At 48.3% G+C, this 16,981-nt stretch overlaps 1 protein-coding gene across 4 annotated transcripts in view; it reads right to left on the reverse strand.

Moving 5' to 3' along the window:
- The window catches only part of TJAP1 (tight junction associated protein 1), a 40,335-nt gene extending 28,957 nt beyond the window's left edge, over positions 1-11,378 (reverse strand). The window contains exons 1-2 of one of the 4 annotated variants that reach the window (XM_039718930.1): positions 11,247-11,378; positions 10,154-10,228 (exon numbers count right to left, since the gene is read on the reverse strand). The gene's annotated coding sequence lies outside the window, so the exon portion shown is untranslated. Of the gene's footprint in view, positions 1-6,350; positions 6,380-10,153; positions 10,229-11,025; positions 11,088-11,120 lie in introns of those variants that run through there. The other 3 variants (XM_039718931.1, XM_039718933.1, XM_039718934.1) reach the window with 3 other exon arrangements.
- Between the last annotated feature and the right edge of the window lie 5,603 nt (positions 11,379-16,981).

A 16,981-nucleotide genomic window follows, 5' to 3' on the forward strand; every position in this document is an offset into this window, starting at 1 on the left:
CTACTGATTGCCAAGAGCACACAGGCTGCAGGGGGGACCAGCCAACCTTAATTGGCCTTATCAGTGTAAATTAAACCGTACAACACACCCAAGCAAACAGTCAGTTCCTTTGGAGAAGCAGGCATGAGTTATTTTGCTGCAGCTATAAAGGAAACATTGCTGCTAGGACATGCCCCTGGAGTGACTGTGCCGCTCAGCTCTCCCGGTGCATTCCTGGGGTTGTTTAGCATGGATTCAGCTCCAGCCTTTCCACAAGCAAGAAGTCTGAACCCTGAATGCCATCTGCAAACACAGCCAGACTCCACCTCCTGCATGCCTGCAGGCCACCAGGTGTGGCCAGGAATGGCACAAGCTACACACTAAACACACCTTTGATGTGGAGCTGAAAGCATGTAGCCACGGGGCATGAACAGCACGCCGCCCGCCGCCGTGCTGACTCCCACTGCAGGAATGCGGCTGCAACCACAGGCCAAGGAAGGCAAACACATTGCATTCCTCACCAGGCAGAGAAGGAAAACAAGTAGCAAGCCCACACACCCACCCTGCTGACACCCACCATGCTCCCTCCCCACGCTGCCTGCACGGCCACTGTCAGGACCTCAAGGACGGCTTCAGCCCCGAATTCATTTGTGTGAGGGTCAAGTTCTCCAGGCAATTTCTTGAGCCAATGGGACAAGATAAACAGAGCAAGGCAGGAGAGCTCTCAATTGGGCATGCAAGCCACAGAGAGACGTGCTGCCACCCGCGCTGGAAAGTAGCCACAGTCCAGGGCAGGAACAGCTCTGTGCACTAGGCTGGGAAGGGAATTTCCCTGACTTGTCCTATAAGACAAGGGACAAACATAACACTGAGACCTCTTGAGCTGAGGAGGCAGGGCTGAATAAGAAGTTGACTTTGGGCAACAGGGATGCTTGAAAGGATCTAGGTCTTTTTCTACCCCTAGAAAACCATCCTTCCTTAAGTCAAGTAGCTTTTCTGGGATGGAGGCACTTCCTCAGTACCCCAAAATCCTTCTGTAAATGCTTGTCTACACTGCCCACATACACCGATTTGACCTGCACTGTACAACATTCCTCCACTACAGCACTGACACCAGGTCATTTCAGGGATCAAGTGAAGAAAAACTTAATGTACAAATATCCAAGACATCAGGCAACCTCTTATCTCAGAACCTCATAATTTTAGAGCTGCAAAGAGTCTCTGTGCTCTAGTCAGAAAAAAACATTATTCCTCCTTCATGAGACACTCCTAGAAATCCTAAAGCTTTCCAAAGAATTCGCATTCTCAAATATGAAGTTACTCTGAAGGATGCCTCAGATGTGAAACTGTCAGCAGAATTCTCAAGACTATATTGTGAACTCCCCACACTGTGAATCTGCACTTACTCTGTACAACACAACTAAACAACCCACTCCTGAAAACCTTAAAAATCCATCCCAGTGCTAAGGACTAACTCCGAGACTCAATAGCCAGTGCTCTCTCAGCACCAAACAGGAAAACCAGCACTCTCAAGAGCACTGCAGCAGGAATATAGCTGACTTCAATGTAACAGATGCAAAACAGTGTCAGGAAATTCACAGAGAACCAATTAAGGGCTGAAACACTGTAACCTCTAGGGAACCTCAAAGGGGAAAGGTCAATGTAGCCATAAGCTCCAGAGACATACCCATGCATCTAGCAGGAGCAGGAATGATTTATAAGGCTTGCGGCCCAGCTGCTCCACACCCCACATGTGCATTTCAATGCCCTCACAGAGGGAAATGATCTGATATTAAGTAACAAGACCAGACCAGACCGAGGTCCAGCAGACTTTCTCATGCCTGTTGAAATTCAAGGCCTCAGGCTACCTGTTCCCTGCATAAGCTGCAGTATCTCCAGTACTTGGAAGAATGAGGCATGGAAGGCCAAATTTACCAATAGATTTATATCCAAAGATATAAATAGAAGCCTGGCAGGATTTACAGATTAGGTGTCTAAATCACTGCATGCAGGAGAATGGGCTTCTCCCCTTGTAACTACTCCACACCTCTCCAAGCCTAGCCACCAAAAGAAAACCCATTTTAGACAGGATGGAAGCCCCTGCTGTTCTACACATTGCCAAGGGCCATCCCTGTGCAATCCTTTCCATGGTGACAGCACCCGAACTCCACAAGTCTCAACAGTGCAACCTGCAATGGCTGCAGCTCTCACAGAATGTAGGTCTGCCTGTTTCCCAGAATAGGAGCTGCCTCTACAGCCTCTCCTCTCCCTTCCCCCACTACGTCTTTACTTTTCATAGACTCAACACTGTTTCAAGGTACCCTCATCCTGCCACCGGTGGGTGGGTGAGTGGGGGAAAGGGGCCCTTTATAATTGTAGTGTTGCAATCTGCCAGCCCGGCCAGGCAGCCTGTTCCCGCCTGCACTGTATTAAATACCTTATAACTGATTACACCCCCATGGGGCATGATTAGCAGTCTTCAGAGAACAAAGTCTACTTTCATAAGAATAAGAACAGACACGTACTGCTAACCTACTACACAGCTGGGCAGGTGAGGAAACAGGGAAGAAAGGAGGGAGGCGGGGGGGGATGAGTTAACTGTACTAGCTCTATTCCTCCCCTTCCCTATCCTGGCTGAGTTGATTTCCATTGCCCTGAACAGTAGGACCCCTCAGACCCACACCACAAGAGTCACATAACAAAAGCTCATAAACAAACTGTTGCCAGCAGAAGTCAGGCAAAGTCCTAACCCGGAAAGGCAGGGCCTCGAGGCATTGAGCGGATTGAGCTTTGCTCTGGGTGACAGCAATTCCTTCACATCAGCTCCCAGGGAAAGGGAAGGGTGAATTCCAGCTTCAGTACCAAAAACACGGAGAAGGAGGGAAAGCTCAAAACACGATCACATATCCACACCCCTCTCTAACCTCTGTATCCATCTGAGAGGTCTACATAAGTAACAGCAAAACATCCCATTCAATCTGGAGGTTAACAGCTCTCCAGGTGATGATTTTTTTCCTGTGGGGAGAGAGGAGGTAGCAAAGAGGAGGAAAGCCCTCTCCATCTGAGATAGGTAATAGGGATCCCCAAACATACGCAGTCCTTATGCATTGCCGCAACAAAGAACCAGCTCAATGGAAACTCAGCCAATCTGACATGAAATGACCTACGGCTCATTAGCAAAGTGCCTTCCAAATCTCAAAATGCCCACACAAACAGCCACAAATATATTTGGTGCTATCTGGCCTCCATCTCAGCAGATGGAGCCTTTCACCAAAAGCAGTAAGAAAAATAAGCCTAGGATCAGCCCTTGCAGCTACTCTCCCCAAACCTCCAACAGAAGCGAGCACAGCAGAAAGCTCCAGGAACATGGTCTCATTTGAGAGAGAAGCCCATGCAGAAGCTTCAATAAAACAGTAAGAAGTCTCCTAATTGTGTCGTATTGGAAACAATCACCTGCTTTACCCAGAGCCCACTGCCTCTGCCCGTGGTCCCACGGATGCTCATGGCACAGTCTGGAAGCACTCGCATTCAGCTGATGCATCTAGAGGGGACACCCTGCTGACACATTCCACCTGGATTCTTACCCAACCCACCCAAGAAAGGATTTGTTAATGAGTAACCAACCCAGCTGGAAATTATCTACTCATGTCTGCTTTACTCAGCAGCTGGTCCTTCAGCCAGCACACACATCTCTGAACTGTACTGTCTAGTGCCATCTGTACAGCAAAACCTGCATATTCTCTTTATTACAGGAAGACTTAAAGGTACCAATGTAGGTATGAGGCTGCGATGTACTTGCCATTGATATAAAGCATCAATACATTAAGAGTTCCATTACCAAACAGATTGTGCTTTCAGGGTTTGGATAAATGGAAGCTTTCACCATAAACACGAGTTAGTCATTAGAAGCTGCAGGAGGTAATTTAAATTATCGCAGCCAGCACAAAAATAGTTTTCCTTTGGGAGCTGAAGTTGCAAAGCTGTAATAAATCCAAGTGGCACAGTAAAACTTCTTATAAAAGCTTAAAATTAGTTGTGAAGCCTCAAATGGCCTTGCATATAATTTGATTCTGCTACCGTGGGCTAGCAAAAGGGAAATCACTCTTCACACTGTAAAAAACACCACTGAAAAACTCTATCATCCTTCGGCTCCTAGGAGACAGAAGAGGTAGGCTTACATTTCATGTCTCTATATATATGTGTAAAATACGTAGAAATAATAAATATATAGATAAAATGTTAAACCCACAGAACTAACAATGACTTGTTCAATCCCACACAGTGCTGGGCAGCTATCAATCAGGCTTCAGAGCTCAAACTGGAGCATTGCAATCCAAGGCTCTCTCCTGGCTGCTGCACCCCCACAGATACCCTGTACCCACCCCCATTCCCAGAGTAAATTGCCTTCCACTGTCGAGAAGCACTCCTGCTATTCCAACACTGGTATTCACCACCAGAGCAAGAGACCCTAATTTAGCCCCGCACGGGCCTTCTGCAAACTGCTAATCCCCACTCCACAGCTGCTTTTCAAATGTACGGGCATGAGCAAACCATAAACGATTTATGGCGCGTGGCAGGAAGACTCCTGGCTCCCTGCGTAGGCGGGGTTTTGGGACAAGATCATGCTTGGACTAATGTTTATATTGCGAGCTGTCAGTCAGGCAGTAAATCACCTCTGGAGCTGCACAGTAACAGCCCCATCCAGCTGGGGCCTTGACGACTCTGAATTCTGTTACAGCCATTTCAGATACACCAGGGACCTATTTGGAAAGGCATCGTCTAATCATGGAAAAAATGAATATGTTTATAAGTAGAAACTACCAAAATTCTGCAGCCCAGCAAGGGTGATTTGCTTTCAGGAATCAAACCAAACTGGTATGAGACGTTTGCCAAAAATGACTCTCCACATCAGTCATAGAAGAAATTGGATTGAGTGCCTACACAGACATCTAAAACAGAGTGTATCTCTAGCAAAATGCAGTTACCTGAGAAAACCCTTCTGAGAAAAGTTTTCATTTCCCAGTGTTCACATAACTGTAGTGTAAGGAATGCTTAAATTTTAAAAGGGAAATAAAGATATTTTGCATACTTTAGTGCACACGACACTTTCTGCTCAGAAAAATAAATGTGCTTAAAGGCAGGATGTAAGTTTGAAGTCCATTCTCAAGAAAGGTTACTTAAAACAACTTAATTTTAAGCACAAATGTCCTGTCATTTCTCATTTTTGTCCCCCATTTGAAAATACTTTTCATACAATACACTGGGCACAAATCTCCCAAAGATAAAAGAGAAGGGAAAAGAGTTTTCCATAATGAAAAAAATTATAAATAAAATACTCAAGGGAAAAAAACCCAGAATAGTAGCTTTAACTGCAATCACTATTCAATTGTGAGAGACCAGATTTCAACTCATCTCCCTAGAATATTTTTAATCTTCCTGCTGGGCAGCAGCAGAGTCATCACTAATGAACACTAAAGCTGCAGGAAGAAATCTGATGCAGGAGACAGAGCAGCAAGGCATCTCTGAAAATTGCAGAGAGCTTGTGAAGTAAGACACATGCAGGTCCAAAACCAGTTACTCTGAGTAGCATATGCCAAAATCATGGTCAAAAACCTTACAGCCACAACAATTATCTAATTATTACCTTGGGAAAATAACTTATATTCTTTTGAAACAAATGCTATAAAGTAAAACTCGCCTAAGGCTTTTTAGGAGCCTATGTGTAATTCCTCAATAGTTAGAGAGACTACCTTATCTGTCCCTTTTGATTTCAGAACCATTTGTGCATGAGTGTTACATTAACACAGCTGGACAACTCAGCCTTTAACACAAGAGTGAGAAGATCCAGTTATGACTCCTACAACACTCCCAAAGCCAGCTTTATCACAGAGCTAAAATATAAATGCAGAACTCAACCAAAGACATAGAAGTCACTGTGAGACTTCCAGGTCTGAATTTACTAACCCTTAAGAAATCAAAAATTTAAACCAGTTGTCTCTTGCCACCAGAAGCTGGTCAGATACTGTCTGCCTAAAAATCAGTCTAAGTCTTGCAGGAAAACTTACTTTGCAATCCTGATCATTTCACTTTAACAGCAAAACTTCTGTGAAAGTCAGTAACTGTTTATTCTCAGCTGTTAGCCCTGCCACAAAAGAGTTAAGGACATGTGCCCTAAAGCACATGTTGTTCCCAAAGAAGCCCATAGGGCCCATACAGGGATCTTGTGCTTCTGTCTCTGAAAATACAGACTCTTTCCTTCAGTTCCCCTTGCATTTAGGCGAACCTTACAAACACACAGCTTTTTATATATATCTTCATGCCACTGCCATTTATCTTTATTAGCCTGTGCATCAAATTGAATTTATACCTACTTGCAGCACTGATGATTCTCCTGATCCTCAACAGACTGGACATGAGCACAGGACACAAACGGTCTTCACAGACATTAGTACATTGAGGCTCATGCTACAACATACCAGAACTCAGCCTTAAAGCCCTGCCTTTCAGACACCTTACTGACCAAAGTCCACAACAAGACTGCAACGTGGAGAGGCCAAACTCCACACATTCTTTCCCCTCTTACAAACAAAGGGAAGAAGCAGCAAGTGCTCTGCCTGACCACTCAGCATGAAAAGACAAGAGCTGCCTATCTCCACTGTTTATCAGTAAGGCAGTCCTCCTCTAGGAACCGCACTATCTTTCCACAGACCCTGCTCGTCACCAGCTTAAAATCCTCAACTACCAGGAGTAATCAGAGCAGCTGCAGTGCTTTGTGGATTTGTTCTTTGGTTGGTGATTTGTTGTTTTGTTGGTTTTTTTTCCCTAATGCAGTTACCACAAAAAGCAAGGTCAGCAAGCAAACTAACATAGCACATAAGTGATTCAATACCTTGCCCCTGACACACACCAATACATTAAGGTGGTTTAGTAGCTGCAGCAAGAAGCCTCAGTGGACAATTATGGAACACACTGCCATTTCTTGAAACTTTTAACTGTTAAGAGATTGGATTAGGTCTGAAAAATACACCTTCTAAAACAAGTTCTTTAACTAAAGCAAGTCTGAACATTTCCACTCCTAAGTGCTTGATCTTTTCTGAATCCCGCTCAGCTCTTAGCCTCAGTGCTATTATGTGGTAGTGAATTTCCACAGATTAGACATCATGTGAAAATACTTTAAAATCATTATTCAGTTTGATGCCTATCAGTTTTACTGAATTGCATTCACCTCAACTGAAGAATACATTCCAGCTCCTTCACCCCTGCACAGCAGTCTTCCTCAGGCTTGGCACCCAGCATTGTTGAAAAGCAGAGGAAAACTGAGCCCACCCAAGTGATGCTTATATACTGCATTCCAACCATTGCAAAGCTATTCTCACACTCCTACATGGTTTTCCATGCCATTTCCTTCCTAAGAGCAGCTTGTCCCAGGAGGACACTCCGGAGAGGCTGGCTCATGTCATTCCAACTACGAAACATCCTGCAAGCTACTGCTTTTGGCTCTCTCTGGCTGAGTATATTTGGAATAAAACCATACGTGAACATCCTGACAATGAAGAGAATGGTTTCTGAGAATGGAACAAATAACAAAGCAAAAAAGAGAAAATTGTCATTGAAGTAAAAAATATTCAGGCAAGGTTAGACGTGACTAAAACAAGGAAATAGTTCCTGGGAAGGCAAAAATGGTGAGGTCTCAGCGTGCCCACTTGCCTTGAACAAGGCAGAGCCTGACTTGCACTCACAGCAACTTCACCATGCTACAGAATACACAGGACAAAGGATCACACAGCGGTCTGCTTCATTTTGAAGTGAGAGCTTGAACACTCCTTTCATTTCTCTGCCACCAAGCTTTACTAAAGCATTCAACACCACAGTATCTAAGCATCTACACACTTATGGGTTCGTCCTCAAATCCCTAGTAAGACTAGTGTTAATCTTTTCTGAGCAAAGAATGAAGAGTAAGGAACAGTAATGATCTGAACACAATAAATCTGTGGTAGAAATTAAGTATCTTTCTCACCACAGCACCGCCCTTCTCCTCCAAGGAGCTGTAAAGGTATTTCAACTTTAAAAAGTAACATTCTTACTACTACAGTTACAGACTCAGCCAATCTAGATCTGAGGAAAAGCCCTCAGGTAAGGGAACTGGCAGGGAAACAGGATGGATGATTTCATGCCCTGAGGCATTTGTCCTGTTTGCATAGTTCCTCTGCAGTCCTGTGTAAAAGAATCTCAGAGAGGATGCTATTTACCCAGTTACTGGTGATCTGAAATGCACACAGCTGGCATGAACGCCAGCAAAGCTCAGGGTGTCATACAGAAAGGAGACACCTTCCCAAAGAAAAGCCCTCAAGCAAGGAGATGAATATACCCAGTTTCAGGACCTTAAATTTACTCTCAAAGCATTAATCAAGTCAAATGGTCAAGAAAATCTGCTCTATTATGAGAATTCCAGATCCTGACAAGCCCAGTAAAAAGAGGAAGATTAAACAAAAAGGTGTCAAGCCAGATCCTCATTTATTAGCAGAGGAGTCCTACCCTCAATCTGTATCACATGCAGGCTCATTTGAGACCTCTACATGTTGCATTTCTCCCAGCAAGACATAAGGCAGAGAGCTCTGCTGTCACTCTGTGCTGGAGAAGCGAGGCCCACAAATACATAACTCAGAAAATTAGTCAGGACCTAACCTCCAGAACTGCTTCTTGGGTCTACACTGTAGATGTGGTGACACATGGAAATCTCAGAATCCAGTTTTCAGGGGATTCTCTGTGAAACGTGGCAGACATTTTAACAGGTTAGGGAGCTCACCTTCAGAAAAACCATTAACCTCTAAGACTCACAAGCATGAAATCAACTACCAAAAAATACAGTTACATTTTACTAAAACTTGCTTTCTTTGCTAACTTTCAAATAGCTTGGCTCTCTTCACCTTTTTAAAAACCCCTTATATGCCACACCAGGTGCCACAAGCCCTTTTTCCCAGCCAGCTCTGATACCATTCAGACCAGCATGCCAAACAAAAATCATTTGTCCCATCTGACTTGATTTGTCTGCTCTGGGACAAGAAGCAGGCAGACTTGCAAAAGACTGCACCTTTTTCAAAGCTTCAGCCTATCTCCCTGACAAGCTATACCCTGACTGTATTTAGAGTGGATGGCAGAGATAAGAGCTGAGGGTTTGCTGGCTGCAAAGCAAGTGACTTAGCAGCAGCCAACAAACAACTTGAAACAGAGTGGGAAAGCACGCAAGGTCATCTTTAGTTCAGAAAGCTGGTTTGGAGAGTGAAGAGGCAACAGGTCTTAGCAAGTAACTCATCCCCTCCTGACCCAATGCCTTGTTAATATTAAAGATGAAGATAACCACGGGCTGTCCTTTGGAACTCCACTGGCCCTGCTGAAATGCATTCATGAGATTTCAAGAGCACTGAGTGCCTGGGAAGGAATGAAAAATTTGTCTCAGTACCACAGCTAAGACCTGGTAACTTAAATGCTGGTTTAACACCCAGAAGCTAAACCACATGTATGCAAAGCACTGCTGGGATATGGGTGCTTTCTGCAGTGATCCACTAGGACAGTTGTTATCAAGGTGGTCTGACCGTGTACAATCAAAAACCAGCTGCTGGGTAGCAAACAACAGCTCCTCTAAACTGGATCTCAGCAGTGAGTTCGGGTACAGCTGCACCACCCATCAGCAGAACAGTTAAAATTTGTGTGGAAAAACAATGTGGTGGAACAAATAACCTGACAGAACACGGGGGCACTAGAACCACCTAACTTGGACATTGCCATTACTGCAAGAGCAGGATCACCAGAAAGGATTTCATTTGGATTATGGCTGGGCAGATCCCTTGTGAATTACACAGGTAGCACGGCTACTTTTGCACTGACAGAGCACATTTCAGACTGCTCTCCCAGATGGCATGTCAAGAGCACTGGCTTACGTCTTTAATTGAACTTTTCTTTCCAGAAGCTCCTGCTGAATTTCTCAGGGTCACTCCCATTTCACTGACACCCCTGGCCTCTCAATCCCAGCAACACAAGCCTACTGTGATGCAGAGAACACCACAAAGAGAGCCACTGTTTCAGCTACGTGGTTCACATGCTCTCAAAAAATTCAAGCAGTGGTACAAAAGGAGGACAGTCTGACTCAGCATCAGCTCATTCCTGGATTTCTTACCTGCTGTCTGAAGATTTAGTAAGGATTCATGGCTTTGTTTTATATGGGCCCTTTATGCCGGTTCCTTCTCTGGATCTGTAAAACAGAAGTGCACAGCTCTGAAAAGCTTTCACTGGCACAGAACCATCTACCTGTGATGGATGATTCTTTTCAGTGGACAAGATCCACCTGGCATCTCTCAGATCCAGGTCATTCTCAGCCCTGCCAGATCTGTGCATCATTTGCACATCCTACCAATGGAACCTCATGCACACCCAAAAATCTGTGCGTTAGCACTCAGCCCTTTGCTCTGCTCTAGGCAGAGTGCTCAAGCTCAGAGCCACAAGCAGTACAGCATTTACTGTTCACCTCTTTTCCTTTAAAGCCTCCCCATGCTCCCAGAGGCTTCACAGTGGTTCTACAGGGGGAAGCATCCCTTGCACTAGAGAGGATGTCCTGAGACATCCTGGCAGAGAATTTCCCATTAACCCCCGCCGAGTCTGACACCAGAGGAATGCTGATTCTTCCCTTCCAACCCTGCCTCTGCCAGAATCAGGGTTACTCTCCAGCTCTTCAACACAGCTGCTGGCCCAGACTTGTTCTGCTTTGCAGCTCCTACTCCAGCAAGGCTCCCTGCAGAGACACAGCTTTCTCATCCCCCACACCACCTAACTCTCCATCATTCCCAAACAGCTGCACCCTGCCTGGACCAGGTTCTGCCTGCCCATCCCGTGCCTGCTGCTCCCTGACACGGGTCTCTCCGCGGCAGGAAGAGCTCCGTAACGCCCTGATGGCCGAGGCAGTGGCACCACCACCCTTGCCCACGGAGCCCGTCCCTTCCCTGGGGCCGGGGCTGTGCCCTCGCCGTCCCCCCGCACCCGGCCCCGCCCCACCTTGCTGACCCCCCCGGCCACGGTGCGACCCGCCCGAACCCGCTGTCCTCGGGGAACTCTGCAATTCCTCGCACACACGTGGCAGAAAGGCCCACCCCGCTCGCTGGGCACCGTCCGAAGCCCGCGGAGGCCCAGGAGCGCAGGGGGCCCCGCCCGGGGCTTCGTCCCCAGCCGGTCGCGCTCCCCGCTCCCAGCCCCCGGAGCCCCAGCCCGGCTCTGACCCGGTCGGGCTCGGCTCTACCAGGGCTCCCAGTGACTTTGCGGCCGGTTCGGCGCCGGTTCGGCCCCGCCTCGGGCCCGCCCCAAACTTTGCCCCCGCCCGGCCCCGGCCCCGCGCTCTCGCCTCAGGCCGCCATTTTGCCGCGGGGCACGCCGGGTAATCCGGCGGAATCCCCACGTCGCGGCGCGGCTGCGTCATCGGACGGCACGCGCGGGGGGCGGGGCGGGGCGGGCAGCGCGAGGGGCGGGAGGGGAACTGCCAATGGCAGAGCCAGGGATGGGACCCGGGAACACCCTGAGGGAACTGCCAGTGCCAGGGATGGGCCCCGGGAACACCCTGAGGGAACTGCCAATGCCAGAGCCAGGGATGGGAGCCGGGAACACCCTGAGGGAACTGCCAATGCCAGAGCCAGGGATGGGAGCCGGGAACACCCTGAGGGAACTGCCAATGCCAGAGCCAGGGATGGGAGCCGGGAACACCCTGAGGGAACTGCCAATGCCAGAGCCAGGGATGGGAGCCGGGAACACCCTGAGGGAGCTGCCAGTGCCAGTGCCAAGGATGAGACCCGGGAACACCCTGAGGGAACTGCCAATGGCAGAGCCAGGGATGGGACCCGGGAACCCCCTGAGGGAACTGCCAGTGCCAGTGCCGGGGACGGGATCCGCTCCTGCCCCGGGACCCGGGAACACCCTGAGGGAACTGCCAGTGCCAGTGCCAGGGATGGGACCTGGGAACACCCTGAGGGAGCCGCCAGTGCCAGTGCCAGGGGCCGGGACCCGCTCCTGCCCCGGGACCCGGGAACACCCTGAAGGTGCTACCAGTGTCAGTTCCAGGGGCCGGGACCCGCTCCTGCCCCTCCCTACGTGTCCCGTGTTCTGAGATAGGACCCGACAGCCTGGGGCGTAACCCAGCCTGTCGCTAGGGAAACAGAAACCCAACCGTGGGACCAGGTGGAGAGGGAGGGAAAAAGGTAGAGCAGTAAATGGAGAAACCCACCTGAAACCCCCCAAGGACAACTGTCTGCTTCTTAAAGGAGAGGTGCTGAGGACAGCGTGTGCCAGGCAAGAGCTAGTCAAACCCTGACACAATTTGTGAGTGTGCTTTGGTATTCATTTGCAAAATCTTCCACTACGTTGTCCTAGTCTTGGTTCTTTGAAAAGTCAGTACATTTTAATTTCTAACCAAATCATCCCCTTTATTCAACCCTGAGTGCAGACAGGTACTTTTTCCATTGCCTTTCATGCCCAGCGCATAGACTTACTCACCCACTGCTTCCATTTCCTGTTATCCTTTCTTTCACAAACATCTCATGAATTGATGATTCACACAGTAAACAATGGAGCCTAGTTCTGAGGAAATTTGCCCAGTTCAGAAAAGTCCTGATAGAACTTACATGACATTCTTCAATGTACTACTACATTTACAAAGCCCTCGGATTTACATTCAGGTATTACCAGGCTCACAGTCCTGCAAACTCTGCCCAAATGGTCCCCTCTCTTACACAATAAAAGACAGGTGCTCAGCAGGACCCCACTTCCACGACCTTGGGAATATTGTGCAAAAACGTCTGCTGAGTGCCCAGCGAGTGCTGTCTGCACCACACCACGCGTCAGCCAGGGATATTTCGAGAAACCCTTCGCTGCTTGTGCCCCCATAAATTCTCCAAATCCTCCCTGTGCTGGAGTCAGATAACAAGCAGAAGGACAATGGCTCCAAGAATCCAGGCTGCCCATCTGCTCTGCACTTCCAGATTCTTGCTTCCACAGCGCCAGCTGATGAAATTTTCATCGCTGATGAGGTTTCTCATTTCCACCGGGTCTTGCTGCCCTGAAGCCTTCACAGCTGTGGTCCGTTCAGGTTTCCGTGGGTGAGCACTGATGGCAGCAATGATTAGAGTACTTGGCTCTCTTTTTTTGTGATTTGTCAGAGTAGGATCTTCAAACTTTTCACAAGCCTAGGTGAAATAAGCCCTCAATGAAGAAGAGAGAGGGATTTTCAGATGGTCTTGTCATTTACTGCTTCCATTAAACTCAACTCTTCTCAAAATCAGATGTCAAGGTCAGACCACCAAAGGGAGACAGGAACTTGACTTGGGCTGCCTGAGAACCAGTCACCTGCTCTGAGCACCAAAACCCACTCTTCCCTCAGACCCCAAAGGCCTTGATTCCCAGTCCTGCTTCCTCCCCACATACATCCTCCCTGCCTTTCCCCATATCCGCTGTGCTTGTGAGCTGGACTCACCACTGTCCTGAGCCCAGAGATGTGACATGATGCAGAAGCATGACGCTAGGTTACATTAGATTCATTTATATAACACCATTAATGCCAAAGTGCAGCTCCCTGCTACAGCCAGTTGCTCGCCAAAGCCTCTGAAGTTCAATTAACAAGCACCAGGTAATCTAACACTTGACTCCCAATAATCCTTTTATTTTAAGGGGCCTCTGGCGGATGTAAAGCCCTCAGCAAACAGTCCTGGAAGTACATTTGAGATTCTCTCAAATACCAGCTGAATTTATGACCCTTAGTGAAGAGCAGGGAGGAATCTCTTCAAAATACTTTCCAGCTGGCAGCACTTTATATAGACCCTTGTAACTGAATAAAAGGAACCCCTGGAGGGGCAGGTGCCACCCTGTGGAAGGACAAATCCCTCTGAAGTGCCTGTGGTCTTGGCTAGTGAAAAAGCAGATGCCAGAAATAATGTCTCCCCACCAGAAGAAGGCAGTGCAGGCTTGGTCCTCTCAAGTTTTCCATCAAACCTGGTCAAGTGAGGAAGAATGCAGGTGCTGGACAGCCCCTTGGTGGCTGACTTGGAGGCTGTCACCTGCCTGAGAGTTGCGGTGAAGGGACTCCTATGAAACACTTGCCTCCTCAGCTACTTCTCTAACTCCAGTTGCACAGAGGATTCCCCAGTAGACATCAGCTGGGAAACCCTCGTAGGCAAAAGATGTTTCTTGGATGGATGAGCCCACCAAAACCAAAAGACCTGAGACTTAGTTTGAGCAGTGTTTTCACTCTGAGATATGCCAATACAAGAGGAGCTCAGCATCCAAAACTAACAGCATTTCAGGAACAATAAGATCAGTGAAATACTGCCAGCCTGTGACAGTCAAACAAGTCTGTGGATGCCGAATTGGACAGCCAAACACCTTCTGCCAGTATGCCTGGAGCATACACCTACCAGACAAATGCAGCCAACCCACCAATAAAACAGTTGCTAAAAACATACCCACGTGTATAGTTCAGGCCATCCCACCATGTAAGAGTGAGGGCTGGGACCCAATTTTGAATTTAATAGAGATTCAGCCCTCAAAAAACCACTGGAGTCTTTTCACAAGCAAACACGTTCCCCAGCATCAGTGGCAGAAGAACAAAACAGTGCTGACCCAACCCAACCCAAAATGCTGTTTGTCTTATGGGGCTGCCCAAAGGCACCCACTGGGGCTGGGATGTAGCTGTGCTGGGCACTGCACAGAAAGACAAGCAGACACAATTTCCTGCCCTCCAGGCTCTGAATCTTTTGAATCTCTCTCAAAGCACCTCTGTGAATATGAAATGGAAGGCAAAAGCAGAACTGGGGAACAATGACAAAAGTCCACCATTGCAGCACCCCGGTGCTTGGCACAGCTCGGTGGTTTCCTGCCCTCATGGGTTTGAGCAGAGCACGATGTACAGCTCTCACTGGTATTTCAGACACACATAGGGGCACCTTCTCCCAGCGTCTGTGCTTGAAGAATACGCTGCACATCAACACTTGCCCATTACAATTGCTGCCTATGCAAGTCTTCTGTGTATTTATAAATGTGTGTATATAAAAATAGAATTAAATAAATATATATCAGTGACCCCTACTGGCCATTTCTAACTAGCCACAAAATTGTGTAGCAACAGTGAGCTCTTCCCTCTAGCCGAGGTGCAGTATTTCGATGTGAGGCACAGAGCACAGAGCCTGTTAGAGGTGTATTTGTGCTCTTTACGCTCACTTTGTGCGGCTGCATCACTCCTGGGGGCAGGCAGCTGAAATCGGGATTTTCTGACCTCAAGTATTTGTTTGTGGCATCCCACTCATTTCTCTGCTCACCGCCAGCTCCATGCCACGATCCCAGCTTTTGTATGGAGCCCTGTACAGGTGCCTTCAACTCTTACTCTGCACAGTTGCAGAGCTCTGCAAGGGACCAGGGATTGGGCTATGACCTTATAAAATAGGTATTTTTTCCAGAAAAATTCAATTCCCAGCTGGGACCTACACCACAGATACCACAATTCCTCGAGGTCAGCTCCCTACAGCAGGAGCTGCCCCAGCACTGCACAGTTTGTCCTCCTGGCAGCCTCACCTTAGCCCCACCAAAGCTCACTGTAAATTTTTCACCCCGCTGGGTGCTAAATCCAGCATGAGTGCTGCTGTGCAGCAGGACTGAAGGGCCCTCCTGGATCGGTGATTTACCGTGGTGAAGGTGTGGAGAGAATGTGCGTGACAGGCAGGATGGCTGCTCCAATGCAAGGCAAAACCCCACGGGAAGAAAAGGCTTCCCACTGTGTCAGCCTCAGACCAGGACTCAAGGGGCTCTGCCTCCCTTCCCCTTCGTCAAAACTTGTTTATCTTGTCATGCTAATAAGGTGTTTGAAATGAACAGAGTTAAAAGTATGTGGAGAGGAAGGGGGAGGATGTCTTCTGGTGCATATGGGGAGGCGGCAGAGGGCTAGGTGTAACACCAGCTCTCCTCGGTGTGTGCAGGTAGACAGGGCTTCACCCAGGTTTGGGCACAGTGCAAGGGGAGGACACCACACACTGGTGTGCAGGGGTTGGCACTACACTGTGGTACACAGCTGGGGAGGGAGTAGCTGATCCTCCAAGCCCTCTGAGGCAGAGCAGGGACTCGTGGACTCTATGATGTAGACACACACGGCTGTGTGTTGTCTCTCAAAAAACGCTTCTGTGTGGCTAGCATGCACCTCCAACTCACAGAGACTTTTTTTTTTTCATGAAATCTGCAGCACTGCTCTCCCCGTGGAGCTCTTGGTGTTTATAGGGACGGGTCCAGGCAGGCCAGGGAGGAATTACCTTTCCCTAGGACACGCTTGGTGCTTGGCTGAGCACACCGCTTCTCCGCTTCACGGGAGCTGCTGAAGGCCAAGGAGACAGTCAGTCTACAATTAGCCTCCCTCCCAACACTCGTCCACATCCCCTGGGGCTGCTAATTATGGACTCCTCTGTAGCCAGGGTTCAAGTCTTTCTAAGCACAGGCCATAGTTTCATTAAATGACCTTGACATTCTCTGCAACAGGCTCTCCTGCCAGGTTTCACTGCAAACACCAAGATGTGCCATCCCCTGTAAACACCCAGGACCAAGCTCAGAGGCAAGCACCAAGAAAGCACAAAAGATTTGCTTCAAGAGTCTCCCATTAAATGCTTGTGTGCTCCTGGTGAGATTAAGAGGTTTCATTGCTAGAGCTGCCAGCTGGAAAGGCAAAGGGAGACCACATAGCTGGAGATGGGCTTTGAGGCACCCACGGGTGTGTGCCAGCAAAGGGAAAGCCTGGCAGACATCTCCTTCCCACTCCAGCCCTTCCAGACCTCCTCCTGGCAGCAGGAGGCAGGTGGGGGGAACGGATACACCCCTGAATCAGTGCCCTTGGGAGAGCCCTGACATTAGCTGTTGTACGTGCACCCAGAGGGAAGCCAGAAATCACAGGGCAAAACAAGATCCTACACCTTCTCATGAACTCATAAGGGTTTTT

The sequence above is a fragment of the Passer montanus genome, unplaced genomic scaffold (genome assembly GCF_014805655.1).
Source record: "Passer montanus isolate IOZ18808 unplaced genomic scaffold, ASM1480565v1 scaffold40, whole genome shotgun sequence".
Classification (NCBI taxonomy): domain Eukaryota; kingdom Metazoa; phylum Chordata; class Aves; order Passeriformes; family Passeridae; genus Passer; species Passer montanus.